The 10465-nt window shown below is 37.6% G+C and overlaps 1 non-coding gene across 1 annotated transcript; it reads right to left on the bottom strand.

The window, feature by feature from the left end:
* Positions 1-6587: 6587 nt before the first annotated feature.
* Positions 6588-6692, bottom strand: LOC129076103 (small nucleolar RNA U13). The gene has a single exon (XR_008529714.1). It is a non-coding gene; the product is annotated as a small nucleolar RNA U13 (small nucleolar RNA).
* Between the last annotated feature and the right edge of the window lie 3773 nt (positions 6693-10465).

The following is a 10465-nucleotide window of genomic DNA, read 5'->3' as shown; positions in this document are numbered from 1 at the left end:
TATAATGTTTTATAACAGATCCTCTCCACCAAGAGAATGCTTGAAAATTAAAGATGAGCTAATACTGTTTTTTTTCTATTCTTTATGGTATTAGTGACAGGTCAGTTTCTTGAAGAACACGTTTTCACATTAAAAGCATCCTGGCGTACATGTTTCCAAATAAACGTAATATGCAAATTAAGGAAAAATACTTGCCCAGTGACACATCTCAATGTTACGCTTATTCACATTTTAAAGCAACTGCTGAAGGTAGTTTGCTTGGGATGTCCATTCCGAACTATTTTCAGTTAACAATATTTATGTATTTATTTTTGTGTGTATATAGGACACACTTGCAATTAAATGCTTTATTTGACCACGCTAAACAAGACTATGCATCACAAAGAAGCTTACCACTAAGTCTATAGAAACTTCACCAGTAGTTTCATTATGATTCACACCACCACGTCCTGATACGCTGTGAATGAGCTGCCAAGGAGGCATCACCCCTCACTGTTTTTCACTGCACCGTGTATCACATTATCCTGCACCATAGCAAATGTCATTTGTCATAATGGAACAGATTTTCAAATAGTCTGTAAACAGTTGTTTGGTTTACAGTATACAGATACATTACAGCAATAAAGTTTCCAACTAAATGTAGTCATTACCCTACTTTAATTGTATAAGGTTCATTTCCACAATTAACCTGTTTTTGACGGTGCTAACACCAATGCACTCATCATCCAGACGCAATGTGCTATTAGCAACTCTTTATTTTTCTCCACCCATAGTATCCCGAATCTAAGCATCCTTTACAAATGTGACTGACTACCTGCAGCTAATCAATCTTTCATCATGACCTCACAGCAGGAAAATTGCAACAGCCTTCTTTCTATCTTAGCTTTCCCTATAGTCCCTCCACTCCATCTGGCTTGTAACTGCAAGTTTATCTTCCTTAGTTTCATAATTTACTCCTAAAAATAATCACTCCAAACTCCTATCATCTCAAATCTAAACTACGCTGCTTACCTTTCAAGGAATTTTATGAATGGGCCTCAATTCCTTATTGGCAACCTTGTTTCACACAACATAAGGAAATGTGCTATCAGCTTCCTCATAGCTCAGATGTGCCTTGCTCACATCATTTGTCTTTCTCTGTTAACACCCTGCGATATCCTTTGGAACCATCCAAAATCTACTACACCATCGGGGCCCATTTTAAGTTCTATCTCAACCACTAAGCTTTTTCATTTCTTTATTGATTTTCCTTCTTAAGACTAACAATAATAACCTCAACCACAGAGTACTAGGCTTAGGTTCTCTATTTTATGATTCTATTTTAATGTGTGCAGTACTTGTTTTCCACAGTACTTCGCACATTTGTTTAAGGTCTTATATTCCCTGCAAAACTGTAAACTCCATGAGGGCACAGAGTAAACCAATGCTTAGCACATTATAGGAGTTAAAATGTTAGTGACAGGAGTACTTAATTATATACAATCTTGTATTTAGTATTATTTTATGTATGTGTTTTCCTGAACTAGCTATAAGCACCTGAGCAAACCTAAGGACTTCTGTTGCATACAGAAAGGACACAGTTATGAGCATATAGTAGATTCTTAACATGCAGTGCTTGTCCCAGTAAAAGGCAAGAAATTGGTCCCTTTATGAGAAAGTATAGGTTTTCTTCCCATCTTTAAGTGATATGTACCAAAAGTGTATGTTATTTATGTAACACCCACATAGCAGTTACCATGTGCTATGGACAGTGCTCTGTAACACTCCTCCTTAATTCCTAATAAAGAATTCTATGAGTTAAACACGACTCTTAACTCCATTTCACACGTGAAAACCAAAACAGGTTAACCAACTTGCTCAGGGTCACACATGTAGGAAATGCCAGAGCTAGGATTTGAACTTAGGAAGTCTGGCCCCAGACTGGACCCTTAACCACTATGCTTATAATATAACAAACAAATCAATTAGCTATTTTAACCTGTCCTGGACCAATAATAAAAACCTATTATAGGTCATAGTCATTAGACAAATCTTTTCTTCATAGTATTTGAAGTTCTTTGTTATGTTCATTTGTTGCAACATCCATTCATAGAAATAGTAGTTGTATACAAAGTATTTTAACTTTATTTTAGTAAGACTTAGAGTTTAATGGAGTGAAACTAGCACGTTGTAGTGGAGAGAACTGCTTTTGAAGCAAGACATGCTAATTTACACAGACTTTAGCTGTGTGACTCTAGGCAAGTTATTTCAACCTCTAAACCTTGACTTCCTCCTCTGTAAACTATGTGTAATAATACCTACCTCACAGGATTTCTGTGAGGATTATTACTTTTTATAGCACTAATATAGGTAAAGCCCTGGCTGATACATACTAGGTACTCCAGAAAAGTTAAAATTAGAACTTAGAATAATTATTATATATAACTACATCTGACTGCTGGAAACATTTTGTAGGAATTTTTCAATATCATACATTTATTACAAAGTTCATGTACTCAGAAAAAGAAAATTTAAGACAAATTATTTTTCTTTGGAAGGTGGAGGGATGGTCTAGCATTGCTAGACAGGTAGTCTCAAAATTAGCTTCACTAAATTAAAAATAAATAGGAATACTTATAAAACAAAAGAAATAATTATAAAAGTCTAATCCACTTGAGGATTATGTTTTTGTCCTGACCTAGAATTTTTTTTAAGTTCAACATTTTTTGGTCTGGAAATTTAATACTAATTTCTATATCTGCTTTCTTTCCTAACTAATGAAAGATAGAGGTATTTCATAATGTCCATGTGCGTATTCTTCTATTTTTTCATTTTACATATTAATAGCTTTTAAAAAGCTCTCAAAAACACACCTTTCTTATTCTATTTTATAAAACACTTTTCCTCAAATTAATGGCATATGTAACCCATCTTAAGCATACTTGAATAATTACTTATGAAGTTAAACAGTTTTAATGATATGGAATATCACTAATATGTTGAACTTAGGATGAGAAAGCAAACACAAAGTATATTAAAGAAAAAGTGAATCATTTATCATCTCTGAAAGTAAATTCTCAAAGTGGTTATGGTTTTAAGTTATGCTGAGAAAACTAGCACTGTTAGAACATAATTAAAAATCTAGAGTCATGCTGAGTGGTAACTGTAAAGCAAATTAAGGATCTATACAATCACAGCTATAACTATCTAGGTTTTTGTGAAAAAACCTATCCTCAACCACAAAGAAAATCTGGGTTTGGGGCCAAGAGACTTTCATGATTATAATATGTAACTGATGTATCTCAACAACATAAAAATTGCAATGAGAAAGTGTAACAACAGCGGTATTACTTTCAAGAACTGCGTTGGGAGCTAAAAAAGAAACTCACAAAATTAGATAAATATATCCAGTCTGACATAAACACCATATGGGTAACTGCCTTAAGAGACAGGAGTTGTATGTTTTATGTTAAAATCATGACACAGAAGTAGTAAAAGCTGGAAAGCAAATACAATTTGCACAGTTGGGTCTGAAGCCTAATATTTTATTTTATTTTTCTAGATAAAAAGATTGTAATATTATAGCTTTGGAATTTTTCTCATATCTAGTAAACTTCATATAAAGCAGAGTTGTTACATTGTAATAGTTTCCCAAGTAATGGCATAATTTTTATCTTTCTTGCTTCTACTATTTATTGAATGTTAGTTTAAAACAAAACAATGTAACTAAATTTGTGACAACTGAAAATGGTATCAAAATTAAAGGGTACAATAATTTCCTTTTTCCTTTCTGAGAGACTAGAATCAATCCCACAGTGTAATTAGGAATGTTTCAATGACCATATCTCTATCACTGTAAACACCACGCACATAGTTATGAAAGGTACCCTAGAAAGACCTGGAGAGGAATACTATAACAGTCTAGGTCTTCTGTCAAAAGAATACTGTTTTGTAACAGAAAAACCAAAGTAATGGAAATACATGGGCAATACTCTGTCAAGTCCTCCTGTTTAGTAAACACAGTCTGACATAGCTCAAAGTATTTGCCTCGAAAAACAAAGGACAAAAAAACCCCCAACCCTAATGTAAACTGGTTTTAAAGATTCCCTTTTGAGAAAAGTGCTATGATCTCTCTATCTGCATAACAGAAAAGACATTATTATCCCAAGGTTAGCTGTTGAATTCATCATACTTATCGCAATCTCATTTGTGCACATCCTTGATGCTGAATCCTGTGGCTTCAAAAGATAGTAGGAGCTCTAGTCACAAATTACTTTAACTTGTTCAGCTATTTTGGCAGGGAGACCTCACCTTTGCAAAAAAGAAAAAAAAAAGAAAGAAAAAGAGAAAAGAAAAGAAAAAAAAGAAAGACAGCTGGCCGTGGTTCTTCCACTAGCAAGTGATAGCTCTTGAATAAGGTATAGGTGAAATTAGAGGAAGAGCTGGAAGAAAAGAGGCAGAGAGTAAAGACGAATGAAAGGAGAAAATGAGAAAAAAATGGGAAAAAGTATAGAAAAGAAGACAAAACAAATGTAAAAAATTTTTTTAAGGAATGAGAAGGGAAGAAATTGAGGCAGGAGGAAAAGGGGAAAAAATATACAAAGGTCTCAATTAGGATATAATAATAAATTTATCAAAAACAATCTGAGACTTCCAGTCAAGATGGTGGCACAGGTAAACGTGGCTCACCTCCTTGCACAACCACATCAAAATTACAACTAAAGTATAGAACCATCACTCAGAACCATCAGAGGTCGAGTTGAATGGAAGTCTGACAGCTACAGAACTAAAGAAACCACATCCACCCAGACTGGCAGGAGGGGCATATATGCGGAATGGGCTGGTCCCACCTCCACCTGTGGTGAATAAAAGTTCAGGAGGGATATCTCGGGAGCAAGGAGTCCCAGCCCCACACTGGGCCCCCCAGCCCGGGGTTCCAGTGCCTGGAAGATAAGTCCCCAGATCTTCTGGCTGCAAAAACCAGCAGGGACTGAGTTGGTGGAAGAAACTTCAGGAGTCCCAAGTAGTTCCTCTTAAAGAACCCATATACGGACATACTCAAACTCACTGCCTCTGAGCTCTGGCACTGGGGCAGAAGCTTGAAAGGCACCAGTGGCATAAAGGGAAGAACTAAAGTCTCTGGCATCAAGGCAAGAGCTGGGGGATAGCTCTCTCCCAGACAGAAAGGCAGGCAGAGGCCATCGTCCCTTTTCTGAACCTTCCCCTGACAGAGCCACAGACCAGCAGGTGAGTGTTATATCTGAGACTCCATCAACCTGGCTAGTACTGTTTTCCCTACCCTGGAGATCCCCTGAGACTCTGTTCCACCCAACTTATGGGCCCACTCAAGCTGTTAACAGATACTTTTCCATATGAATGGCTGGTCTTGGCTCATGCTTCATAACTTCCTAAATCCTCTCAAACAAGCAACAGCTGGCCTCAGTGAGTCCCCAGTCCCTATACCTCTTGCTAGGTGGCCCCAGGCCTGACACTAGGAGATACCAACCTAGATTCACACCTTGGCTTTGCCTGGGAATCTCCAAGCCCAGAACAAGTAGCAGCCATCTCAGAGTGCTTTATAGCCCAGGCAGGGTGGCCTCAGGCAAAACACAGGTGCGAGGTGACCTTTCCCTGCACCACCCGGGAAACCCCAGAGCCTGACACCCAGTAGACAGCTACGGACTATATCAGAGCACCACCACCCTGCCCCTGCACAGCTGATTCTCCAGAGGGCGGAGGTTGGTGGTCAGGGATCACAGTCAGTCCTTGCAGCTGACTGGTCTGGGAAAATCCCTCCTACTGACCTGCTAACAGCAATCAAGGCTCAACTACAGGTGGAGTGTGTACTCAGCCCACATGAAGGCCACATATCAAGTACTCAGCTTGGGTGATAGAGGAGGCTGTGCCACTGGACCCTACAGGACCCTTACTATATTAGGCCACACTACCAAGACAGGGAATCATAGCAGCTCTACATAATACATAGAAACAAACACAGGGAGGCTGTCAAAACAAGGAGATAAAGAAACATGGCCCAGTTGAAAAAAACAGATGAAAACTCCAGAGAAGAACTAAACAAAGTGGATATAAGCAATTTATCAGATGTAGAATTTAAAACAATGGTTATAAGGATGCTCAAGGAACTTAATAAGGACCTCAGCAGCATAAAAAAGATCCAGTCAGAAATGAAGGATACACTAACTGAATAAAGAACAATTTACAGGGAAACAACAGTAAAGTGGATAAAGCCAAGAATCAAATCAATGATTTGGAATGTAAGGAAATAAAACACAACCAATCAGAACAAGAAGAAAAAAAAGAATCCAAAAAAATGAGGATAGTGTAAGCAGCCTCTGGGACAACTTCAAGTGTTCCAACATTCGTATCACAGGGGGACCAGAAGGAGAAGAGAAAGAGCAAGAAATTGGAAGTCTATTTGAAAAAAATAATGACAGAAAACTTCCCTAGTTTGGTGAAAAAAATAGACATGCAAGTCCAGGAAGCTCAGTGTCCCAAACAAGATGAATGATGCAAAGAGGCCCACTCCAGAACACATCATAATTAAAATGCCGAAGGTTAAAGGATCTTTTTTTAATATATTTTTTTCACGTCAGACAGGTAATGTGCTGATTGTCATAACAAGATTTGTGGGAGGCACATGTCACACAACAGGAGCAACACCCAATCATCACACTTATGAACTACAAAAGGATCAGATAAAGAATCTTAAAAGCAGCAAGAGAAAAGCAGAGAGTTACCTACAAAGGAGTTCCCATAAGACTGTCAGGTGATTGCTCAAAAGAAACTTTCCAGGCTAGAAGGGGCTGGCAAGAAGTATTCAAAGTAATGAAAAGTAAGGACTTACAACCGAGATTCCTCTGTCCAGCAAAGCTATCATTTAGAATAGAAGGGCAGATAAAGGGCTTCCCAGACAAGGTAAAGCTAAAGGAGTTCATCATCACCAAACCATTATTAGATGAAATGTTGAAGGAACTCATTTAAGGAAAAGATCAAAACTATGAACATAAAATGGTAATAAATACATAGCTACCAAAAACTGAATCTAAGAAAACAAACTAAGCACACAAGCAGACAGAAACAGAATCATATAGAGAATACTGGGAAGGTGACCAGTGGGGCGGGGGGTCTGGGGCAATGGGGGAAAAGGTGACAGGATTAATGAGTACAAACTGGTAGTTACAGAATAGGCAGGGGAATGTTAAGAGAAAATATAGAAAATGGAGTTGCCAAACAACTTATATGCATAACCCATGGACATAAACAACAGAGAGGGGCTCACTGGAGGAAGTGCTGGGTGGAGGGGGCCAAAAGGGGAAAATTGGGGCAAGCAAAGAGCATAATAAATAAAAAAAATAAAATAAAATAATTAAAAAAAAAACAACTTGAATAGTTACCTTAAGTATGTCATGAAATCACTCTAAAATCTAACAATGTATTTTTTTCCTCCAAGACTTTGTGAGAACTCACTGATTGTCATGTTTTAAATATTAGAAAACAAAGGCTCTGGAAAGTTAACATGCCTAAGGTTAAATAAGAGGCAGAGCCTCTGCTCTTCACTGCCTCACAATTTGTTGAGATTAATAAGAATAATTGTATTCACTAAAGGACTGACTGCATGCTCCTTTAAAAAAACCAGCATTGCCAGCACATTCAAAATTACTAGATATGTAAGAAATTGATATTTAACTCTTCTGAAAGTTTTTATATAAATTAAGATACAAAGACATTATAAGATTTTTTCCCAATCTATAAATATTTTTCATTTTAATTTAAAGCACTAGAATGCTTGCCAGAGATAAACAAATTTTAATTCAAGTGCTTCTGAAGTATTAACTGTTTTCCCATAATATATAAATTGGTAACACACCACGTGCTATGAACTCCCTTTCATTCATTCTATGAATGGTAATTTAAAAGAAAAAAGAGCAGAATTCACACTAATAATGTAGATAAATACAACCCAATGACACTAAGCATAGTTAAAAGGTGGTACTTTACACAAGTTTACACATGATCAGCATTATCTGCCAAAATGCTAAACCTATTAAAGAGAAGTCTAAAGAGCATATATGGCCGCCTGTACTTCTTTCAGAAAGCCATTTTTGTCCACATCAGTGGTAGTTTTCTATTTTAAAAAAAGCACACACAGAAATTCACAATATTCTTGGTCTGGACATTGATTCATTCCAGGTGTTTCCAAATCTCCACTATTAATTTCTATAGCAGCCACAGATAGATGGGTCCCTGAAAGTATTCTGCCTTCACCAGACAGACTTCACCTATACCACTCCATTTTTGAGAATCTGGTTGCCCATTTTAATTATTCTACATTTGAGAAGAGTATTAGTCATTGTATAATAACTACATTTTCTTTCATTAACACAAGTGTAATGAATACTTTTGAGTTGTTTGTTTTCTAACATTGTTCAATAATTTATGTTGTTTCATTCTTAGTTTCTTAACTAACACTAGCCAAATGGTTACCTGGGACTAGTGGTTCAAAACTGTGACAATGAACAAAATACTCTAAAGTTATATCAAGAAAGGAAAATAACTTAGTTGTTCTGTTATCAATCTGTTACAGAATTATGTATATGCTATTGTTTTTAAAAATATTTTATTTTTATAGAAAGGGGAAAGGAGGGAGAGAGGGAGAGAAACATGATCAGTTGCCTCTGACAAGCCTCCAAACAGGAACCTGGCCTGCAAGCCAGGCATGTGTTCTGACTAGAAATCGAACCAGCGACCCCTAGCTTTGCTGGATGATGTTGGGAACCGTCTCACCTGGTTTCAGGAACTGTAGCCTCACCGACAGACAGGAAGCCCCAAGGCTGGAGCTAAACAATGAGGCCTTGGAAAATAGGCCACTGAGGACACTAAACTTGTCCCTCACATCACCTTGCTTGGCCTCAAAGGATGGCTGGTTAGTCAATGATGGGTAAGATCCCTCAATGGCAGGGGCAACCTAAGACAGGCACAATTACAAGAGGCCATCATGGGAAGGACTTGGGGGACACGGAGGAAGGGCAAAAGACCTCACTCCTCAGCTTTGATATGGCCAGAGTCCTCATTCTATCTGAAAGGAGTCTCCTTTCTCTTGGCTGCCCCACCAGCCTGCCTGGTTCAGGTTTGAAACAATATTGGAGACAGCCCTAAACTGGATCAGCCGGTTCCTGGGGGAAATCGGGCCTAGAAGTAAATTCCTTGAAGTGCACTTTGTTTTTCCCTCAAAAGCTATGATATCCAGCTCATGCTGGGAAGGGAATTTACATTATTCACAGACCCTGACCCTAAACCATTTGGCCTCTTATGTTTACTCATCTCGTCTTGGACCCATGTAAGTTGGTGTGTTTCTGCCATTTGTTTTCTTTAACACATCACTTATTCTCTGTAAACATTAACATACTGATGTAATGAGATCACCTGTACATTCCTGCTACCTAGCCCCATTGATAACCCTTTCAATAAAAGCCACTGAGCACAGGGGTTTGGGGCCTTCTCCACTAGAGGGAATTGCCACCCCCTTCTCCCGGCAGACAGAAAAATGTCTGGGACGAATTATTTTATCTCCCCATCTGATGGCCCAGAGCAGGCCCTGCGGGTCAGCCTCTGACTTGCGCCTCAGGATGACGCCCACCCCACTAAGCCACACTGGTCAGGGCAAGTACATATATGCTATTCTTCAGAATAAAATGTATGTACTTAATTGTTCACCTTTTCCTTCTGTGTAACATACAATTTAAGGTATATAGCAAGAGTTGACTCAATAATCATAAAGGGGAAAGACAGGTAAGAAATACTATAGCTATTATTACAATAAAATAAAAAAATGAAAGCAAGTGAACAGTGGTTCTCTCTAAAGCAGACTTTTATGCAATTTTCCTTTTGGCACCTCACAGGCTCCTAATAAGTAAATGTTACAAATATATACAGTAACACTAACAAAATTTTAACACCGATTATAAAGAAGTACTTCATAAGACATTACAAAATGACCTATTCTTTTCCTTTTGGGCAGTGCTAGCATTAAAAAAAAAACCTTTAAAAAAAGCTATTCTTTCTTGGCTGGGTAGCTCACTTGGTTAGAGCATTGTCCTGATATGTCAAGGTTGCAGGTTTGATCCCCGACAGGGAACATACAACAATCAACCAATGAACACATACATAAGTAAAACAAATAATCTCTTTCTCTTCCATCCTCCCTCGCACTGAAATCAAGAAATTTAGTGTTTTTAAAATAAATAAAAAAATAAAAAGCTATTCCAAGTTAAAATTTTTGATTTGTTTCCTTTATAATTAAAGAAATAGTCAGAAAAGGAATTTAATCCAATTGTTGGCAGATGTCTGTTGTCCAGCAACCTATATACAAGAAGGGACCCAAAAAAACCCCCGGGATTTATTTATAAGAAATTGTGAATTTATTCTTACATGCTTAAATTTCAGTCACCTTCAAAGTACTCTTCAT

This window comes from Pteronotus mesoamericanus, unplaced genomic scaffold, assembly GCF_021234165.1.
Source record: "Pteronotus mesoamericanus isolate MK-2021 breed Mesoamerican mustached bat unplaced genomic scaffold, CSHL_Meso_final contig_56, whole genome shotgun sequence".
NCBI lineage: Eukaryota > Metazoa > Chordata > Mammalia > Chiroptera > Mormoopidae > Pteronotus > Pteronotus mesoamericanus.
Note: the sequence above shows the minus strand (reverse complement) of the source record. Positions and strands in the feature narration are given on the sequence as shown.